Source organism: Fukomys damarensis, unplaced genomic scaffold, assembly GCF_012274545.1.
Source record: "Fukomys damarensis isolate Sample0158 unplaced genomic scaffold, DMR_v1.0_HiC HiC_scaffold_29, whole genome shotgun sequence".
Taxonomy (NCBI): Eukaryota; Metazoa; Chordata; class Mammalia; order Rodentia; family Bathyergidae; genus Fukomys; species Fukomys damarensis.
The window spans coordinates 27302565-27325997 of NW_022900941.1; the positions used below are offsets into that span (position 1 = coordinate 27302565).

The following is a 23433-nucleotide window of genomic DNA, read 5'->3' on the forward strand; positions in this document are numbered from 1 at the left end:
TATATATATATGCCTGAATTTCAGTTTTCCAGTTTTTATATGAAGTTGAAGGGAACAGAATGAAGTTTTGAGGCCCTAAAATTGAGTTTTTTATTATAATATTCTTCCACTTTATTTATCTTGCCTTACTATTTTGTATCTATTAGAAAGCAATTAAAGCAATTTATGCTCTTTCTTAAAAATCTCTTTATAAATCCTTATCATTCACAAAACAATGTCAAATTACTTAGTATTGCATTTGATGATACTATGCTCTTCCAGTGGCCAGAGTTTCTGAAAAAGTCACCACTCCACTTGTGGTTTCTTAACCATAAATCTCTTGCATTGGTGCCACAGAACTTTGAAAAACACAGTTGTCCACTGGCTGGAACGTAACTTGAAGAGCAGATAGTCGGAGAGCTCTGCACCACAGGAGTACTTGATGTTGTGCAGAGTTTAGCATTCCAGATACCTTCTTTTTTCCTGATGATTTTTAATGAGAGAGAGGAGTGGAGCAAAAGGGAAAGAGAGAAAGTGGGGAGTTTCTCTTAGCACACTGTTCATTCTTGTAAGATTTTCTTGTCAGCCTTCCATTATAGCTCATTAAGAGGAGGTTCAGACATTTCTCCTTCTGCTTGTCACTCCCTGAAGGATTCAGGTGTGTTTCCTTTTGTGCTCCACAGCCAAGTCACATTTTCCCTCTGGTTTGTGAAGTTTGTGAGCATGAACTACACATGCACAGCTCCAGAAATCAGCATGATCCTAACAGAGTAGTTGTTTAATCAATAGCTGATCAAGGGATGAAGAAGGCAGGCAAAAAAGAAGGAAGGAAGAAGAAAATAAGAAGGAAAGAAAGGAAGGAAGTGAAAGAGGCAGGACAAGGGGGGAGAAGAGGAAGGACAGAAGCTAATGCTACCCGGGTACTCATTGGATATCCCTGATATACATAAATGATTGAATTTCAGTTTTCATTTATCAATTCTACATTACGTGAAAATACAGCTCCTAATTTATTCATTTACTAGAGAAGCTGTTTTTCTATTAAACATTCACAGTGTGGTCAAATATTGTTCTCGGCAATGAAGATTTGTTAGTGAACAAAACACCCCAAACCGTGCCTTTCATGAAGCGTGCAATATAGAAAATAAAAACGCTAAAGCTCTATGTTAGTTAATGCTAAGTATTCTGAAAACCACTAAAATGTCAGAGGAGAGAGAGTTGGTGACAGGGGTGAGGAGTAACTATTTAGTAAGGGGATTGGAATGGGGAAAAAAGAATTATATATTATGCATGGGTACAAATTCCATATGATGATTGTGATTGATATGTATGACAAATATGTATAATAATAAATTAAGTAACAAAAGGTACTGAGAATAACTCTGATGTATTTGGCTAATACAGTTGCCCTTTCCTGAGAAGATGAACTTGGCAAGAAGCAGATTTGCGGGGGGCAAAGTCATACTTCTTTTTTACATCTTGCATTTTAGATCCTACTGAACATGTCTGACAATACAGAGTCTTCCATTCAAGGGAAACGACTGTGATGAACACATTTTAAGATTGTGAATGTGAACATATTTTACCTAAATGAGACCACCAAAAGAGTGACAAAACAGACAAAGGGGGCCGCTCAAGGGCAGAGTGTTGTGAGAAATAGCCACCCAGTACATCCATCAGGGTGTCCAATGGTTCTCCAACACACAGGTCCGTGCAATACAGCATAGTTTTCATCTACTTGAGCCATCCTGTCTTGCTGCTGATGGACGCTGACAGAGATCCCCAAACACTTTTTGAGGTCTCAAAGAACAAGATTATTTCAGGTCCTAGATACACTGCATAACTGTTTCTCCTGAGAAACATGATTATTATATATGATGGTATCTATGACTCATAAAGTAGTTGGTAACTCCCAATTTGTACTTGCTTTTGAAATCATGAAGCCTAATTTTTTAGGCCCACTCCCAACAAATGAAAAGTATTTTAGGGAATATATTTTATGTCCTAACCTCACTTCTGCCTTTATCTCATCTTTCCTTTTTTTTTTTTTTTTTTTTTTTTTTTTTTTTTTTTTTTTTTCTTAGTTTTATTATCAATCTATATACTTCATGAATTACTTTACATCTTTTCTGGAATGAATAAGAGTAATCAGATTTATTGGTGGAAGAGGATAGACACACAAGTTGAGGATAGATAGGTTTAAACACAGTAGTAGTCATATATTTTGATTTCAGTGACATTATGGAGCACTCCTGCTATTGGGTGGTGCCTTATGACAGAATGCTGACAACTCTTTCTTTATCTCTGACTCATAAAGAATCTCATCGCAAGTCAGTTTGTTTCTATTCCATCAAGAAAAGTAAGTTACAGGCTGTAACCCTTCTTTATAGTTTTCGACTTGCATTTATTTTCTCTACACATATGTACACTTAAAATCTAGGCTGAAAAAAACATTAGAGAACTTACTCTAGTGAGTTTAGCTTCCCTTGAGCCATGTGCAAATGAGGATATTTTATACACATATATTTATATAAGGTCCGCTCTCATAATACACATTAGTTACAATGTCTTTATCTGGTTTTTGAAATTATATGTTCACCCTACCAAAAAGCTCTAACAGTTATTTTTCACTGTATGTTCAAACAAACAAAGGAGAAAAAAAGAGAAACAAAAGATTATTTTTAATAATAACAGGCCAGAGCCTCACCTCAAAAACACAGATGTACACTAAATTGTGCACACTTTGGATGGAGGCTTTCTGCTACTTGAAATCAAAGTAGTTTTCAAACTAATGCCAACAAGACTTAAATTAGTGGAATCTGACATCTGGCCTCTTTTATAATACACTGAAGCCGAGCTAGGAAGTTAGGATTTCTAGAAACACAGCTTTGACTTCTATTGCTTCTCTCCTCATTCATTTAAATCTTGCTTCAGCCCTGCATCCTTTAAAGCCTCACTTCTAGAGTATACGTTTTTCAAGAGGATTATTGGGAAAAGAGGAGGTGGGACCACATCTATTTCCTCACTGGGGACAAATTCTTCAGTGTCTCATAATCTGAATATTCAACAGTACTAATTGGCTAAATCAGTTATGCAACATGTGGGGAAAAATTCACATCATCACAAACCTAGATTAGTCATTTTAGAAATTTCTTGAGGTTGAGAATCTTTATTTCTTGTCCAAGTAAATCAGATCACTATTATAACCACTGAAGATGCCTTAGTTCATTTCTCCTTTTAAAAAGAAATAATAAACCCATTAGGGGATCTACCACACTGCACAAATCCCTTGCTATCCACAAACAGCTTGGAGGGCAATATTTCCTTAGGTTTCACATGGTCAAAGCATTTCTTTTCTGATACTTTTTAGACCAAGAAATCTATCTTCAACAAAGCAACTTCTTGCTAGAAGTACTGTTTACACCCTTATCACCTCTAGCCTTATTCCTTGGCCCTATGATCAGAGTAATTGTAAGGAATGGGAATTATAAAGGCTGACTTGGCAGCCTTTTTATATTGTGAGTGATAAATCAAACTTGCAGTGTTTTCCAGCAAAAACTTCTTTCTTATCTGATTAAATATATGAGGGTGGATCTGATACAGCAAAGCAATTTTGTTGGAACGTCCTGATGGGTGCAAAGGGTGGGCTTTCTTATTGCTTTACTGCCTTCTTCATTTTGGGTTTTGCCTCACATACATTTGTTCACAAAGCACTGTTAAATTGACTTTTTTTTCTTTTTTAGCAGATATACTTACTTTAGTGTTTTTCTTTGGAAAAGAAATCTATATTAAACTAAAACTTGTAAGTATAACAAGAACATTGACTAAGCTTTTCCTCAATCAGTAATTTCTCTCAAAAAGTGAATATGCCAAAGATGACAATCATGAAGCAACATTTTCCAGTCACTCCAATGTCCTCAGTTTGTAAAGTTCCCCTTTACTTCTTCCCCTTTAACTTGAGCTCTCATTTGAGTGTTAATAGTTTGCATTCTCAAATGCCACCTGTTGAAAATAAGTCTCATGCTATTTGCAAACTTTGGTTTATCCTGGCTTAGTTTTACATGACAGTCTAATTTCACAGTGCTTATTAGCAATTGCTTTTATGAGATTCTCCACCCAACGACCATATGATGTCAGATTCTTCATCTCTTCCTGTCTGCATCTTTCCCTCTTATGCTCTCTCTTCCTCCCTCATAGAAACACATGTATCCATTTGTATTACACAAATTGTTTTAGGAAATCTTTACGTGTGTTTCAAAATATTCCCTATAACTCCAAACTGCACATATTTGAGGTGGCTCTCCTTCCTCTGAACGGACTCAGAGACATCTCCCTGATTGGAGATGCGTTTTAGAAGCTAGCTTCACAGGATTTCAGAAGGCTTCTAGTTCTCGCTATGTGGCTGCAGGTTACTTGTGGAAATTTTGCTTACCCGTTTCTTCACTGGCTAAAATGAGGCAATTGGATGAAATCCATAGTATCTCTCAGAGATATCATTGTATATTTTTTTTCTAGAGGCGCATGTGGGGGAGGAAATGGAAGGTCTCTGTGGGGACACAATTTGCTAGCCTCTACATGTGGTGTCTCCCCTTTCTGATTTAAGCCTGAGCTAAAGAGAAATAGGGGTACATAGTTTCCCAAGTCTTGCTGTGCATACTTTCAGTTTACTGAAAAGTTAACTTTGTTAAATTTTTTTTAAGTTCTTCAAAATTGATTTCTTCCTGTTCTTGTTAGAGAATTTCTTTCTTTGGTAACTTGGTAAATAAATAGCTTAAAAGGCAGAAATAAACAGCACTGTTTTGTTTTTGTACTGCAGGGTTTATGTGTTAACTTGCAGCCACATCATGTACTAACAGGTTAGTGTTCCATATGGTTATGGTGAACCAGGAATTCTTGAAAGGGGCAGGGCAGGATGTCCTTTTCTTTTGCTCACTGAGTCACAGGGAACAAATGCCATTTCAGAGGTTCTGGAGTTGTGATTCAGTCAAGTTTCATGAGATCTCAACCACTTCTCTAAATGTGAATGAAGAAGCGGCTACTGGGGCTGTGGGAACTAGACTATAATGCATTCTAATTAAATGCTGAGAAAGGCATTTGTAGGGCACCGATAAACTGTACCATGGCATCCAGATATAAATTATAAAGGATCCAGGGAATACAAGACAGAGCAGGGCTTCGTAACATATACAACACCTCTCATGCCCAGGTTGCAGCCAGACACATTTGTATTCAATCAGCTTTCCTTAGAACATCTCTACCTCCGGGTCAGACATCTCTGTGTATTGGAAAGCCAGGCCTTACGCATAGCACGTTCTCTTAACAGGGCCTGTGACAAGATTGTGTTTTGGTTCCAAAGGGTTAATCCCAAAGTGAATTTTTCACATGTGTAATTCAATACTTCATAACTGCTGAAAATTGGAGTCCACATAATTTATTTTTTTTGGCCGGGCACATTTGCCTCATGCTTGGCCGAGGCTGACTTCAGAGAGACACACCTAAAACTCTCAAGGGTCCCACGTGGCCCATGTCAGTGGTACAGAGAGATTGTGGTATTTGGAAGGAGCCCAAGGATTAGGTGTTCCTGAGAAGGTTTTTCTGGTGCTACAAAGCCTTAGGATGTCATGGGAATAGGCTGCACTCCCTTTTCCCCTTTGAAGGCCACATATCAACGGGGTATCTAACCACTCAGAGACAGGCTTTACACAAAGGTATACATTAAAATAAATAGAACATGCAACCAAAAAGAACCAAAAGAGAGGGAGGAATTGCTAAGTGGACATAGGAAACAATTGCTTCATTGTTGAGGCAGCAATCTTAGAATTGCAGAGTGGAGCTCCATCTACAGGACTATTTGTAAAGTCAGAACTTTTTGCTTCAAGCACAGGATGGAACTTTACAAACCATTTTTAATCCGGCTCGCTCTGTAGGATTTCACCTAACTCGGAAACATCGTACTTTTTTCTTTCAACTGAAGAAATAATCATCCCTCTTCGATGAAAAGGCTTGATAGAAGGAAGCAGAGATAATAAGTGAGGGGAAAAGCTGTTTAAGGGGGCTTTCATTTAGTTCCTTTTCTTACTTTGGCAGTAAATGTTCTTCTTGTCCTTGCAATACTCATTTAATCTCTTTCTTTCCTTTTCAACAACTTCCTCTCCTTTGGTTTCCTCTCATTACTCCTCAGTTCTGGAGGTGGAATGTGTATTTTCACTATTCAAATGGAACAGAAAGCTGTGTGTGTTTGAACACCATTCTTGTACTTCCTGGCAAGCATTCGGCTTAAAGAAGGCTCAGGTTTTTAGGTTTAAAGGAGCTGAGAAAGTTTAAAGTAGTAATTAAGGCCAACTCTGTATGTGCATGTTTGCCTCCCTCTCCCTTTTATTTTTAAAACCTTAGCCTGCCAATGCGGTGGCCGCTGTCTAATGCTATTTCAACAGGAGACCTGGGTTTCAGGACAAGATCCAGGCCATAGGGAGATTTGATGGCTTGGGGAATTAGTAATGGGATTTGGAGCCCTTCATTTCTAGGTCACTGGTTTGAAGAGAGCCCAGGTCAGTAATGACTGAGAGTTGTTACCACCCGATGCATGATCTTTCCTGAGCTGCTCTGAGGTTGCCCACCACTCCATTCCTGAGTGCCTGTGGCTTATCTGCACTAATGGCACAAAATGTAAGCCTGTCCAGCCTCTGCCACGTGCAGGAAAAATGTCCATACTCTGTTGACTACCTGTTTAGTGGATAAAGAATAAAGGAGAGAGAAAGAGAAAGAGAGAGAGAGAGAAAAAAAGAGACATGCACCCCCCCACACACACACACACTTGCACAGAGAGTGGGGGGCAGGGATATTTTGGCTTTTTAATTCCATTGGGACCTACTTAATCAATGCCCACTCACCTTAAGTCTCTGATGCATTAAGCCTCTACTCAGAGGCAAAATCCATGTAGAAATAACAGGCCACAGAGGGCCAGGTTTTCAAATCCTGTACATCAAATCTATGTGTTTTGAGAAGATTAATTAGAAGGCCTGAAATGGAAGCTATTTTCTCTAAATTTCTAGTGCCAGATAATCATGGCTCTTTAAAAATATCATGACTCTTTAAAAATAATGCTTGCCAGTTTCAAAACCTGTGGTTATTAATTGTGGGGAGAGGGGAATGGGTCCAGAGTTTATATTAGAGGGTTTGATTTTTTTTTTAATGCTTACTTCAGTAGGATAGAGATAGATAACTGGAACCTCACAGATATTTGAAAACAGCACAATGCCTTTGCAATTCTTCATGACCCGCCCCAGCTAGAGTGCACTCACTGTTCTGAATCGGCTTGAGATAGAGCCCTTGTAAAAGAGAGGGGAGGAGACTGCTCTGGGCAGGAGCTGGAGCCATTCACAGGGCTGCCTGTCAACTCCTGGGCCTCAGGGCTCAGACTGTGCACGTTTGTTTGGCTCTCTGGTTCCCCAGGGGCAACATATCTCTTCCCCACAGGAAAGAAAAGTTGGCCCCTAAGAAAGAATTATGTATTCCTATCCACTTAAGGAATCACAATACTGTGAACATTCATTTATGACAGGCTTATATTTAGATTTTCTTTTTAGACTAGTAGGTTTTAAAAACAATGATTTTTAATAATAAATCAATTACAGGTGCTTACCACATTGCTCAGATATGGAAAAAAGAAGTTTGAAAGAGAGTTCAGTGGAAGAGGGAGAGGGAAAACCCAGTACTGTGTCCCTATTTGTTTCTGATTTACTGCTTCAACCTCAACTCTTATTTCAGGTTGATATCCACACTTTTGCTTTGCTTGCTTTTACTTTTACTTTTATTTTATATTTTCCCCCTTTTAGCTTACTAGACTAATAAGGTGATTTTTACGTTTTCATTTTCTTTGTTTAGGAAACACAGGCTTCCACATTGTTTCTAGGAATATGGAACCCAGCACTATGTCAAATGGAGGGACGGAATTCTCAGTTCTGACCCTCAGCTGTGCTATTGAGCTCCACTCCTCACAATAACGGCAATAAGACAGCAATGCTGATTTCACCAAGGATTGTAGCCTTGGCACAGACTCCACTTCAACCATCCCTGCAAGGCCTGCTTCTATTCTTCCTGTGCGGTCTACTTTCTGCCTTCTATTTAGAGAAATCCAACCATGGCGTCGCCGATTCTTTTGTTATGAGTAGCACAGAATACTAGAGTTGGATGGAGTCTTAATGGTTATCTTGTTCACCACGTTTTCTGAACTCTTAAGTGCAACTGCAACATCTTCTGTGAAGTAGTTTTGCAGAATAATTGTGTTAACACCTGAAAGGGACAAACACGCACAAAAATAGCTAGGTATTGTTAAGGAACAGAGGAACTATGGGTAGAAGAATATTCCTCTTAATAAGTGAATTAAAAGTTGATTTGATTTTAAAGCATTTAATGTATTGACAATGCACAAAAACATTTTGAAAAATTATTTCAAGATTCTTCCATTTTAATAATAACAAAAATCACAATAGGAAAAATAACAAGAAAAAAGGAATTTTATTCTCAGTCTTGAATTTGGAAGGGTTATGCTGATATCCTCCAAAGAGTTTAGCAGCAGTTTGAAACTTTCCTTACTGCACTCAATGCAAATTGTACCCTGAGCAAACAAAATTATTACACAGTTTGTACTAAAATATATGAAGAAAAATTTTAAAATACCATAACCAACCAAGCAACAAACAAAAATCTTCTGAGCTTGCAAGGAGAGACTCCACCAGATTCCTGAATCTCCAAACCTACTTTCCTGGACCTAGACATGGTTCTTACAGAGGAACAGGTTCAGGAAGAAAAGGTTTTTGAACATAATCTCCTTGTATTTAGCAATTAGTGAGATCTAAATCTACAATTCTGAAAGCATTTTCTACCTATATTTCATGCATAATTTCAGATGTTAATGACTGAATGTATGAGATGAAATTTTCTGTATGTATCATAAAGGAAAATAGAATGGTGCTAGTATTCTTTTTCTGTCTTTGAAAAGTAAAAAACAAGTCACAACGACTTCATTTATAAAATATAGATGATAATACTATCTATATATCATTAAGTAAATGAATTGATATATTTCAGGTTCTTCACAAAATGGTTGTCACAACCTACGTGCTTAGTAAATGTTTCTTTTTATGTTCCTCTTCAGAATCCAGCAATCTTATTTTTAGAATAGTTCCTGACATCTCAAGTCATAAATTTTCCACAAAGTCTTACATGGTCAGATGGTAGTTTTTGCCTGCCTAGCTTCATCAAATAGGTACAGGTGGCAGCAGAAGTTTTCAAGTACTCCCTATCTATACAGTTTGATGAAGTTGACCCTAGTGTTAATTCTAGATGCATCCTCAGAAGCAAGGCTAGGTAATTAGCATAACCTATTCCTCTAGCAACAAAAAAATCAGGTCAAGAATGAGCATAAGAACCAAATCTGGGCAATTGGATTAAATTCTAGGGCTTTTATTTAAGACATTTGCCTATTTATTTTATATTTCCACTAGACTTTCTGTTAAGACGTTTGGTGAGTCTGACATTACTGGGTACCATTCAGTGTCATTCTTCGGTATAGGTAACTGGGAACCCCACTGGGAACCTACTCTTGGTGTACTGCAGAGTCATTGCCCAGGGAGCCACAGAGGTGTGCCTACCTGAAGACTACATTTCTACCTCTAAACTAGGTTGTTTGTCCAAAGACCTGATTTCTTTTTTTTTTTTTTGCCAAGTAGCTTTCTGTCATCTTTGAAAGCCAATAATTGGCTCTTTCCTTGGTTCTAGTTTGTAGAAAACTTCAGGGTAGAAGCGCCTTTCTTACACAATCCTGAAGTACATGTTTGCAGGCCAGAAATTTTTAGAAACATGCCTCAGGCGATTACTTGTAGGAATTATGACAAAAAGTGAAACCAACAATAAGAAACCAAGTCAGGACACAGAGAGTGAGTCTTGATGAACTCCCTTGAGTCCTAGATCTAGTGGAAGGGAAGCAAGACTAGCCTTCAGATATTTGAGTTCCTGAATCAATGAGTTAGTTTTATTTTCTTTCATTTCTAACCCACAGAGTTTTAGCTGAGGCACTTTTCCTTGGTATGTGTATATTCAGATTTCTGTTACTGTTTTTTTAAAAACATACTGAGGTAATCAACTTACACAAGAGAAAAGAATTATTTTTTCTTGTACTTTTAAAGTTTTAAATCCACAATCAATTAAAACCATTACTTTTGTGTCCATCATGGAGCAGGAAATGAGAAGAGGAAGGTTCATGAGATCCATAAACCCATTTTAGGGCACATACCCAGTGACATGAAAACCTCCCATTAAGGATCATCTCCCACAGTTTCTTTTTTTGTTTTGTTTTGTTTTGTTTTGTTTTTTTTGGTACTGGGGATTGAACTCGGGTCCTTGCGCTTGCAAGGCAGGCCACCGAACCGCTGAGCTAAATCCCCTGCCCAGCTCCCACAGTTTCTATCTCCTCCCATTAATGCCACAGACTGGGGACAAAGTTTCCAACACATAGACCTTTGGAGTACGTTTAAATTCCAAACTACAGCAGTCCTCTATCTCGCATAGATAGTTCTTCATGTGTAATCATAAACAACTTATGACTTTCATAATTGTACTATATTATCTAATTATTGATACGAGAAAGTTTTTCTTAATCAGCAAAGTTTCTAATTGTGTGTGCACACCATAAATGAAGAGTTTGTACTGAACCTGTTGTGAAGGACTGTGTTGCCTTGGATAAGTTAGTTAACTTCTGTGATTCTTAGTTCCTATATCTTTAAAATGGTAAGAAGCTACATCTCTGGGATTGCTAAAGGGATCCCATGAGATCATGAGTGCAAGCAGCCTAGGACAAAATAATCACTCAGTAAATGCTCTTATCACTTCCTGGAGAGCAGTGGCTGCAGGAGATAAGCCTTCATTGCTGCTGCACCCCAAAAGACACACAACTGAACTGACCTAATCAGAAGGATGACTTTCTGGTTATACAGATTTGGAATTTTCATGAAGAGGGATTAGCTAGACATACCAATGCATGGAAAAACCAATTCTGTTTTCTGTTGACAGCAACTCACCTCACCATTCTTTTGTCTTACTGTAGCACACAACTTTGTCTCATTCTCGGGCTACACTGAAGTACAAGGGCACCAGCAGTCTCCATGCTGTCATCTCCTGCACACAATAGAGTATTCACACTCAGATGGTATTTTGTTTTCTTATCTTCAATTCCTAGAAATGACTCTGACTTGTTTAACTTGAACCAATCAAATACAGTTAGACCATAGGTAAAATTATATTAAATTACTACTTTCTGCTGTCTCTTAATTTGGATGTGAGGGCAGGATACCCAAAAGATAAAGGGAATTATTCCTAAGGTAGAGATAATAACCTAAGAAAATAGGTGACATTTACAGCATTAGGACAACTTTTCTTAAAATGAATCGCCTCCCTTTTTAACAAAATGGTGAAAGCATTTTAGCATCCCAGAAATACATGACTAATAATTTCCACTGCTGAAGCTATAAAATTGTCCCATAAACAGAGAGGCTGAGTGGTTCTTTATGACCACACAGCAGGGGGAGAAAAGGTCAACAATGAGACCCGCCTGACCTCTCAGTCCCCTAATAGAGGCCAGGAATCTTTCACTCATATATTCATTAGGGTTTCTTCTTTGAAAGTGACCATGTCAATCTTCAGTAAGATGGCTGTTATAATATTGATATGGACACATTATGTATGAAAAATGGTTAGCTCAACATTTGCAGTGACTGATTTTCACGCATTAATAACCTGACCATTTAATTAAAATATAATGGCAGAGGGTCCCAATCCACACTGCAGAATGACCTAGAGGATGTCCTGTCATTGAGAGGTAGGAAGGAGATAAAAAAGAAATAACTCAGTGACAGGTTGGACACTTCTAAATCTCTATGAATTTAATATGTCTAAAGCTTATGTGTATCTGAGGTCAAGGTTCCCACTTGGTAGGATTTCTACCTCTGCTTGTGTTGTTTTGTGCATTGCTTTGAGCTACATATCCTGGATGGGTACCACAGTGAGCAGAAATGTGCAATTCTGGTAGATGTCACAGGCACTCCTTTGGCTTCTGAAAACAGACCATCAGCATGGTGCTCCAGACAAATACCCACCAGAAATTTCTTTCCTCTGACAGTGTAACCCAGAGACTATTACGCAAACTGGACTTTGTAACACAGACACTCCTAATGAAAAGTTTTTATATCCAACTCACTTCCTAGTTTACAAAATCCCTTATCAAAAAGCATTCTAAATTGGAATTAGTTAACGATCTAAGTCTTTAATGCGCAGGGACTGGGTAAGTAGACTTCTTAATTACAGCAACAGAAGCTTGGTTTCTATTCTCAGCGCATCTGGATAATGCAGTTATACTCTTGATGTGTCCTATTTTTGCCCTGGCAGAGCCAGATCCTTGGAAATTGGGGTGGGCAAATTGAAGCCCTCTCGTTTGGTCTCCTTCTGGATGGATAAAGTGCAGCTTTTGCAGAAGCAAAAAAATGACCAATGTAATTCTTCTTCTGCTTAGGCCAATCAGATTGGACTACATTTAAAACATAAAATTAGTAAAAGGTAAGAAAACATCATAGGAAATTTGAGATCTTTTTATTTCTTGTTCAATGAGTTTCAATACACAGCGCTCATTAAAAGTGAACCAGGTTGGATCACTGAGACTATCTTGGGGAAGAAGCAAGGGTCTCTTGTCAGAGCATTTGTGCTGCAGATTGGTTTTGGCAGAAGTTTATTTTGAAAATGGGAAAGTTTGGTGCCTTCTTTTCTGCCAATATGAGCAATGTCTACGTGAATATTTTTCAGAGAGGAACACTAAGTGCTAGGAATCACTTTTCCAACAATCTCTCTTTGCCTAAAACTTGAATTATTTGATCTGAACTACTGTAAATTTTTATGCCATGGCATATCTTCGTGGTATTGTCTGATTGATAACTTTTGGCTACCTCCACTATTCTAAAACTTAAAACAGTTCAGTAACAAAGCACTGATTTCTTTGTAATAAAACAGCTAATAAGTTAAATTAAGGGCCCAATTCTTTAACTTGCTCAACTGTTCAGTTTAAAATGCGTAATTGTCACACTTGCTTCGGCAGCGCATCTACTAAAATGTGTAATTGTCTAGCAAAAGGTTAAAAAAAAGTGGGATAAAGTTAAACACTTCAAAAAATTGAGATCAATTCTCAGGCATTTATTTTAATCATGTCTGACTCATGCAGCAATATTATTTGTATAAAAATTAGTAATAATCCACTTAGATTAGTTCACATTTATGATCATCTATGAAAAAATCATAAAACTCATGTAGCATAGAACAAACAGAATCTTTCATTTTTACTAAAGCTGAATTTTATCAAAGTAGATTTAAGGCAAGACGGTATTTTCTTGGCAAGAAAAATCTGGAAAGCAATAATAACTGAAACTTTGCATCATTACATTCATTTCTGGTCAAGCTGCCTTATCACAAATTTAACTTTCATGCTGGGAAACTGCTCTTTCCTTGGTACCTTTTCTGCCAGAATTCAACTCTAACAACAAAAGTTTATAAACAATGAAAATTCCAGCTGGTTGACATCAGCGTCACAAAGTTTTCTCTTCACCCTGATACAAATATTTACTCTGAGCTCTGGCAAAGCTTTCCTTACCCATGTCACCCTTAATCATACATTTTTCCTTGATTGAGTTATGCTTTCCAGTACGTGATTTGCTCTGGTTTACTTTTTAACACATCCCAGAGGCTTCATCAAAATCAGCTCTGGGCAGGCCATGTCATTTGGTAGCTGCCAAACATGATATTGAGAAGGAACTTGGCAAATATCACAACAGTCTTCTAACTGCTCTAATAAATGTGTTTGTTCTTGTTGACCACCATTTACTTTTTCGGTCCCTCATATCCATAAAGCAGTGAGCCAAGAAAGTAAGCAGAGATGCACTCAATTCCCTTTAATATATTCCCTCGAGGTCATGTGCTGCTCTCTCTGCCAGGCACCTTAGTGCAAAGAAGTTGAAAACTTAAAAGGTTTCATCAACGACTGTTTCCTTCAAGAAGATACAAGGGTGATTTTCAAAAGGTTAAAACAACAGATTGATGTACTCTGTTACTGTAGCAAAGTCTGCTAGAACAAATATTTGCCACACCAAAGTGACTTGTGGAGGGATTAGCACAAAATATTGCAAATATTTCTACAAAGCTTCCCTTGCCAAAATAAAACGTTGGGTTCTGTGCTGTGGGTGCTTGTAAAGTCACTGTGAAGTGCTCTAAGAGTCCAGAATGTAGTAGAGTTTTCTCTCAATACTGCAATACTGCTTACACAAGTAATAATGCCCTACCTAAAAGAAAGATAATGATTTCAATTTCTTCAGTTAATACTTATATCACATCTTTGTCTTAGAAAAATTTGGCAAGTTTTTAAAAAGACCATTTGTGAACCACATGTCACTGTGTCACCTTCTTTTGAAAATAATATGTAGTAAGCCTTGAAGGATAAAATATTTTTCTTTTACCTTCACCAATTTAAAAATAAATCTCAAAAATGAGATGGAATGATGATTTCTGTTATTATTATTGTTGTTTTACCCTCAGTCCTCAGGGAATGTATATCCAGGCACACACACACACACACACACACACACACACACCTCTCTACTTTAATTAGAAACTTTTACTCTTTTCCTTTGCTAAACTGCAGGTTCATCTGTCTGGAGGTGTGTATTTTTCTGAGCATATTGAAAATGCAGTGATTTGTGACAAATCATACCTACTGTGACCATTAATAAATAAACATATCTGAAGACCATGATAAATAATTATTATAAACTAAGGTGTGACTCACATATTTGAGAACTTGGAAGTTGCTAGTATTCTCCTCAGTTTCATGGTAGGAGTCATAGCAATTTCTTGCTTGTGGAAGCTTATTATTATTCATTTGTATCACAGAGAGTCCATTTAATGTAGAAAACTGACAAGAGTCATCTATAAGTAGGCATGAAGGAGTTAGAGCAATTTCCAAAATTTCCACCTAGCTCCATTTAGAATAAAGCAAGAAAAGAAAAACTGTGCCAATCATGACTGAAAAGACTAATTTCAGCCAGTGAAAAGTAGAAATTGTTATTCTTACTTTATCAGCCATAGGAAGAAGACTAGAGCAGTGTCACTAGCTTCTTCAAGGTAGTTTAAATAAGGAATAAAGATTAAGATTTGAATTCAGTTGGGCTTGACAAATACAGCCATGGTCTTCTTGTCACAGGCTGTGCCCCACTGATGTAACCTAGTGACCTAACTCAGCCACATGCATACAACCCCTTAACTTGCCTAAGGCACTGGGACATTTAATTTGGATGGATATCCAAATAGGGGTTAACCTCATATATCTGTGGGGATCATTATGATGTTTAATTTGTGAGGATTTACTTGGAAATCAAATTTTAAAGTAGTATGCTTGCTTTGTACTTACCTAACGCATTATGTATTTGCATAAAATTTCACTTTAATATTTGTTTTCACCCCCAAAAAACCAATGTATTAAATCAAAGATTGTTATGCCTCAGTTCTTTGAGTGTGTTAGAAAAATTTGAGAAATATTTATTTACACCATAATTTTCACAAGGTTGTAAGTTTTGCATGTCATCCAAGAATAATCAAGACCTGTCATGTAGAGGTACAAGATCCCAACAATGAATGTAACTGTACTGTATCCCTGAAATGTACCAATAAATTCAATTAAAGCTAAAAAAAAAAATCATAGTCACAGAGGACACTAGTACCTAAGGTAAATTTGGTTAATGCCCAAATTTCCAAATAGTAAGAAGACATAATTTATGGATTATATACATTTCTACTTCAATTAATACAAGAGATCCACCTCTGAAAATAATGTGTATGAGTTTGTTTTCTTCTGTACCCATTTGATTGCTTGGTAGATATGAACATGGACCATAGCAGGCATATTAATAATTCAAAGAGCAGTTTTCTATCCTTTTGGACTTTTATAGATTATATGCAATATAGAATGATGGGATAGTAGTTCACTGAATTTTAATCTAGTTATCTATTGTAAGGAGGAAAATCTTCTTTCTGTTGTTTCAGTTATTTTCAGAATTATTCATGGCAATCTTTATATCTTGAGAATATATCTAGTTATATCAATTTAATTAGAATTTCCAGGAGCAGGGAGCAGAAACCCGTACTGTAAAATCATGCCAAAGAGTCTTAAATAGTCAGTCAGATGGGAAACCACTGACTTAGCCTGTTTTATTTTATGATGTTAAAGGCTTATCCTTTCCAAAGACGCTATTACAATGTTGTATAAAGTTTTCTAATTGTTTTGGGCAATACATCTTAGGCCAAACTGAATGATGATGCTTTCCAGACCCAGAATGAAGTAGTGAGACTAGGGGGAGCTATGTGAGCTGCTGGTCTCCAGCGGGGTACATTGGCCAATTAGTGTGGCCTGCCTGGTGTCTGTACTTCAGCTCTTACCCATCCTTACGTGAAGAGATCACACTCTTTTTCATTTCTCCAGCCTTTAGCACAGGGCCTGGCACATTTTGAATATTTATCACCACTCGTGTGTTGCTTTGAATTAATAAGGGCTCCATTCAAGTTTAATGGTAAGTAATTCTCATCAGCAACCTAGATTTTGTGTTTTAAAGAATTTAACCTAATTGCCCCTTAATTTTTAGAGATTAACTTATCTCTTTTTTTCCTAAGCTTTCTTGGGAGCACTTGCTTTCTTCTCCTACCTGTACTTTTGATATCTCCCTGTAGTTCCATTTCTCAAAGATTCCCTTCTTGATCTTCTCTCACAGGCATAGCCAATCGATCATCCATCCTCTTTCCAACTTCCCAGAAGACTGATTCCTTAGAGCATAACAGCTCTCCTGATGCTGCTCCTAGACCGTGACCCATGCTGGCAAAGCTTCTGCTCCCATGTGGCTGAATGTTTCATAAGGAGAGCTACTAAAATGCAGAGAAGCACAAAGTCTTAATTGCTTGCTAGTGGGCACTCAGCCAACATACTGTTAGCAGAATGAAACTCAATCTCAAAGAAAATGTGCTGAACCCCTGCTCTGGATCACCCAAGGCCCATATGGATTGCATGTGTTTTGGAGGTAGATTTGAGCAAGTTGATCTTTTTACCCCCTCTTTTGAGTGGAAATACCAATCTATGGGTTGATAGAATTTAATTCTTAATGTAATAATCCTGGCTGTGAGAGTTTTAAGAAAGAAACTCTGCTTATGTTACGACATGGAATGACAATACATTTCTTATTTGGGGGGTTTCTCACAAACATTAATTTTGATGCCATTTCAAAAAGTATTACCTTAAAGAATTGCTACACAGGTATTTTGAGATTACCACTTCCTTGTTCTCTGTGTAAACTATTTGGGCTTTGCTAATTAAGTACTCTAAGCTTCAATTTTCTTTATAATGGGAAAATAATATTACCTTCCTGATCAGTTTGTGAAGCCTCAATATTATTAAAAGCTCTTGAGAGTGTCTGTGTGACATAACAAAAATATATAATAAATGTATGCTCTTAATTTTATTGTTAAAAGTAATAGCCTAATCTCTTTCTCACAGTGAAAGTGTCTTAATATACAGATTAAAATATGTGACAATTTTGGTAGTTGGGTAATTCAAAATTTTCTTATTAAGCAATCATCCTAAGGACTATAATCCAATATTTTTCTAGAGTAAAATATAGGGAAATGTCAGTCTGTAGACTTCTATTTTATATTTTAATAATATGTCACAAGACTTCAAAATAGAAGTTGTGGATCCTCCTTTAAATATTAGAATAATGAAAACTGTTAGTCTGTTGTACAGGATGAAAATAGAATAGAAAAGGAATCTCATTTGGTCTTCCAGTACTGCAACAAGTTTAACATTGAAATTAATCATTAAAATTAAAATGTTGATAAGTTGCATTTCACTATTAATAATATTCATTCATCAAAGCTTTTAATAATATTTATCACCCATCTGTTTGTCAGACAATGTTCCCAATAATATGAGGCTGCAACCATTTCTACTAAAGTCCTTTTCTCTTTTCTCTTTAGAGGTTCACCATGTCATGTAAATGGGATACCCAGTGGTTCACCGTAGTATCTTAAAATACCACAAAGACCATGAAGATTACACTTTTCTGGGTACACATATTTAATTTGCTATAATAATGAATTAAAATATCTAAGAAGGCATAGTAGTAGTTTCTGTAATCAACTTCTATAATATTAATATATTAGTTGATGAAGTCGGTTTTAGCACAGAAAGATCTCATCCCAGAGTTCCCAATAGAATCATGGACTCAATATGCATCAGTACTATATCCAATATTAAAAATTACCTTTGTCATTCTGTTGGTAGGCAATAAGAGCTGGACTTGATAAGAAAGATATCATCCACATGATAATTTGATATCTTTAAAAATCAGGGTAGGCCATTTAAATCGCTAAATTCAATAAAATGTCATTAAAGTTTTCTCATTCCCTTTCTCCCAAACCAATTCCAAACCCAGGAAAGGGTTGCCATGAAAGCCTGGTAGTACATCTTGGTTTACAATGAATCACACACGAGTTCATTTATTTAAGAGATAATTATGATTAATTGATGCTAAGTTATAATACCATTGATGGAAATTTTAATAATAATATAAACTTAAGATTTGAAGTTGTCCTTTAGAATAGAAAGCTAACACTTTATCCACTAAGCAACTAGCTACCAATTGATGAAATTATAAAAATTAACTTCAGGATGAGTCTTCTTTTGTTTTCTGTGTATAAGGAGTTTTTGAGAACTACCAAATAAAGAAAAGTGAAAATTTAAAGTAAAATCAGAGATTGGCCGAGCGACCTGTATATCTATCTCTCATTAAAATGTAAATTTATGTGAGGTGCTAATGTTTTTTTTACTCAAAAAAATATTCTCTTTTCTAGGTAATCTCAGGCCCTTGCACTTGCAAGGCAGGCACCAGAACCACTGAGCTAAATCCCTGGCCCTTCGCTTGAGATTTTACATGTATAGTTCAAGAAAAGACTTCTTAATAAATATGTCAGCTATTCAGAATTATTGCTGTAAATAGAAATACAAGATGGTAGATAGGTATTTGACATCCATTAAATATTTTTCTTAAGAAAAAACAGGATATATGCAGAAAATTACTGTAATACTAAAATTACAATTACTATTGTTAAACATTCACTTTCTGAAATAAAGGTAACATTTTGCCTCTACTTATTTATTATATATTATGCAACATTTAGCAAAGTAACTTCTATTTAGCCGTTTGTAAATATACATAAATGAAAAATTTGATCTTTACAAATATTTGTTGGATGTTTGTAACATTACATACTGTGCAATATACAGAATACAAGGTTAGGTATGATAAAGACTATTTTTTGCCATTGTGTACTTTTAGTGCTCATCGACATTTCAGCATCAATACTGGATGACAGAAGCTATTTTTCCTGGTATTACTTAGAATCCTTAACAGAAGACACTTCACAGCTAGCTATGAAATGTTAATTTAGCTTTACAGTGATAACCCTAAAGTAAATAAAATGCTCTGAAATCCCTTTTAAATTATCAAAGAAAAATATTAAGTAGTATGATAAAAATGTAGGAATGAGTATATTTTATTATAATCCTCTAATTTGAAAATTGATAATTTATGTATATAGATATATAGATAGATAGATAGATAGATTATAGATATAGTTGCTCTCTGCAAAGCTGAACACTTGATTAGCTAAAATGATGAATCCCTGACTACCCCTAAGGACAGAACTGACAGTCTTAGTGTGATGATTAGACCCACTGGTGGACACTTACAATGATGCAGAAGCAGAGATTCTCACTTCTTTTCCATTTCATACTATATTCAAGTCATGCTTATGATCAGTGATGTGGTAAATAATCTTGTCCCCTTCTTCCTTCCAACTACCCAATTTCCTGGAAACAGCCTCTTTACTCCCAAAGCATAAGAATGAGAACAACAACTGTAAAATCCACTGAGTCTAAGAGAGAGCTGCTTTTGTCATGAAGCAGTCCTCAGTTATTTTTCTTAATATTGAACAAGAATTAGCCTGGGACTCCAGGTCTGCAGGATCCAATGGCTCAATGAGGGTTCCCAGGGCTTGAGGTGCTCCCTTTAAAGATGACTCCTTGCATTCTTTGAGCTTTAATGATTCCCATCTTATTTCTTTTTTGTCTCCATTAAATATATGATGTAATAATGCAGATCTCAAATGCTTACCTACAGTAGCCATGAATACAAAGTACAAATAGTCAACAAACAATAAATGAAGCAGAATGAAAAGAAAAATACATCCCTTGTATCTGATCACTAACAAAAAATCCAATATTGATGAAGAAAAGTAATAAAATATAATTAGTTTAAAGGCTGTACACACACACACACACACACACACACACACAGAAGAGTTTATCCACATTAGGAAACACTTTTGATTGTCACAAACCTAAGGGTTCAAGTAGAGGCCATAGATGTTTCTACATATCCTACACTGAGCAAGATGCCTCCAATAAGAAGCAATTGTCCAACACAGAAGATAAGAGTATGAAGATTGAGAAGCTTTCCTTTATATCAAAGGAAACTTGGCTAAATTCCACTTAATGTAACATTGTCTATTCTCTGTGTAAATTATTTATCTATTAAATTTAGGTGAATATGTAAATAATAAATATAATTCTTCAAAATGAAAGAAACGTATTTGGTACTTATTTTTAATGTCATATTGCTGTGCCCAAGAGCACACAAATACACCTGAAACAGTTGCTCAGTGTTCTCCATTGTCAGCCTTCCACCACAGATGCCCCATCGGGTGGGGTCTGATATGGATAATGATGGTGGAGTGTTCTTGCTGTCTTGACTGTAGTCATTATGGTGATGTTATTTTAAGACTAAGTAGTGTTTGCCTATTGGACCATAAAAGTGTGTCATGTAAATATAGGTTGTAGAACACACAATAGTCTGTCCATGTGTAGAAAGAAATATGCAGAAAGAAATCCTCATAAAGTGTCTTTTACTAGTATCTGTCGGGTATGTGAAGTAATTTCTTTTCCAAGTTAAATCACTTGGAAAAGAAAAAGATTCTCTATTCAAAGACTCCGTAAGTAATTATAGTGCATTATGCATCATTCATATATCAATGTAAATTTTGTTGTTAAATGGAAGGAGGTTTTGGATGACATGGTTGCAAGCAAATGTCCAACATTAACGGAACCTTTTATTTATTTATTTACTCTCACCTGAGTTGCTCTTCAAAACTGAACTGAGGGTAGAGGATCAGTTTTTGTATAGCCAACAACCTCATATTTGATAATTTAGCCTAGAATTAAACTCTGAACACCAAAATATCTCATAGAAAATAAATTTCATATGAAACCAATCTCACAAAAGACATCCTCAACCGTGGAGCTATGTTTCTTAGAGTATATTATATTTATATTGACGGAAAGAAAATAAAATGAGAACTGTTAAGGCCAAAACAAGATTAAAAATCTGTAAGTTGAGTCATACCAAGAGGTATGTAATTACACTATGACATGTTTGAAATCTATGTTTCATTGACCCCTTTCCCACTCCTTTCCTAGAATAGTGATGAACATTTTCCCATTGAGGCCAATTTTTTAAGAAGGGGACAGTTAGAAAGTAGAATTTATAGCTATCTATAATGAAACTGTCCAAACTAGACAAAGGGACTTGATGTTGCACAGAACAATTAGAGTTATTAAAATGGTGGGTGGCCTGTAGACTGTCAGAGGCTTCCAAAAACAAATCATTTTGACAGTCTGAGTAGAAATGAAGTTTATGTGCCTAGTGGAATTCCCACACATTTTAAGATTTAGAAAGAACTCTAGAGAATTTTGAAATGTTATTTTTCAAAAATAAATTGGCCAAATATTCTTAGATGTCCATTAAGCTCAGATGTTACTTTATTTCAATATTTGAAGAAATGTATATGGAAATGTATATGGAATAAATTTTACATAGGTATTTCCACTTTTCCTTTTTAAAAATTTTCATCATCATTGAAGAAGACAGTTAAATCCATTCTAGTGAGTCAGTTTAGATCACTTCATCAAAAAAGTATAAAAATATTTTATGTAAAAAAGATTACTTAATTATATACTGTAGGGGTTTAAACAAAAAGAAATGTATTCAAGTGTCATATCACTTTATGTGAATGTACTAACATATGACTAATTATAAGAAATGCTAATCCTATGAACAGTTTTGTGGATTCTAACAAGAGGTATATTAAAAAACAAACCTTTATTTTATCATATAAGAAATGGTCACTAGTAAAAATTTGAACTGATCCATTTTAGAAACCTCAAAAATATGAAAGTGTAAATGCTTTTTTTTTAATTTAAAAATACCAAAAATGGATTTTTAAATTTTAATACACATTGAAAGTTGAGATTTGGGATCCTAAAATCTATTTCCTCATTTAAATTTCTACCAATTATTACAAGCATCATTATCCAAGTTAATAATAACCTATAATTTGGTTTCCTCATCTAAACAGTGATCACAATAATACTAGTGCCTGCTTCATAGAAAGTTTACAAGGGCTAAGAGGGTTAATATATCTGATGAGTTTTAGAAGAATCTCTGTTACACAGCCGTGTTATGTAAGCTGGGTTTTGAAACATTTGTTAGCATATCTTTTTTTATTCAAAGAAGAAATCTGTGATTCTTGAATGGAAGTGTGATCTAGTCATTGTGCATGTGGTAAAATTCCACAGCTAAGTGTCACCACAGGTGACACGGTTTCGAGTCATGAAAATGTTTCACCAAACTGCTGAAAACATATCATTTGCTAAAAGACTTGGATAATTAAACTAAAACACTAAAATCCTAGTGAAGATTTCAAAGCCAAAGATTTCATTTTCCAAGATTGCTAAATATTAGATTTTGTTTGAACATACAACAATCCCCACAAGGACAAGGGCACATAGGTAAAAATCACAAAAGCTTTCCACTTTAGGAAGCTGCATTCAAATTATAAGGATACATATAAGTATTGTACTTATATATTTTATTTTCTGCAGGATTTATTAGATCAAGTACACTGTAATTTAATCACTATCCTCCTTTTACCTAGTAGTGCTTTACTGCAGAATGGAGGAGTCAGTTGGCCTCAGTAAAATTATTTGAAAAATATTATCACAGTTTTATCTTGTGAGCATGGCTTAAGACCTTATAGTGAAGTTCTCATAACAGATGAGGTCACTTTAGAATTTGATAAGCTGCTTTATCTCTAGCTAGCAAGCAGGGTCAGAACCTAACAGACCCATCTTTAGCAGGACCTAATCATCTGGTCTCTAAACAACCTCAATAAGCTAATCTGCAGCCACTTCCTCTTTTGTTCACT

At 35.9% G+C, this 23433-nt stretch overlaps 1 long non-coding RNA gene across 1 annotated transcript in view; it reads left to right on the plus strand.

The window, feature by feature from the left end:
• Positions 1-18161, plus strand: part of LOC117283675 — a 57417-nt gene extending 39256 nt beyond the window's left edge. Inside the window, exons 3-4 of the long non-coding RNA XR_004514706.1 lie at positions 16833-17135; positions 18088-18161. This is a non-coding gene — a long non-coding RNA (uncharacterized LOC117283675). The remainder of the gene's footprint in view (positions 1-16832; positions 17136-18087) is intronic.
• Positions 18162-23433: the final 5272 nt, after the last annotated feature.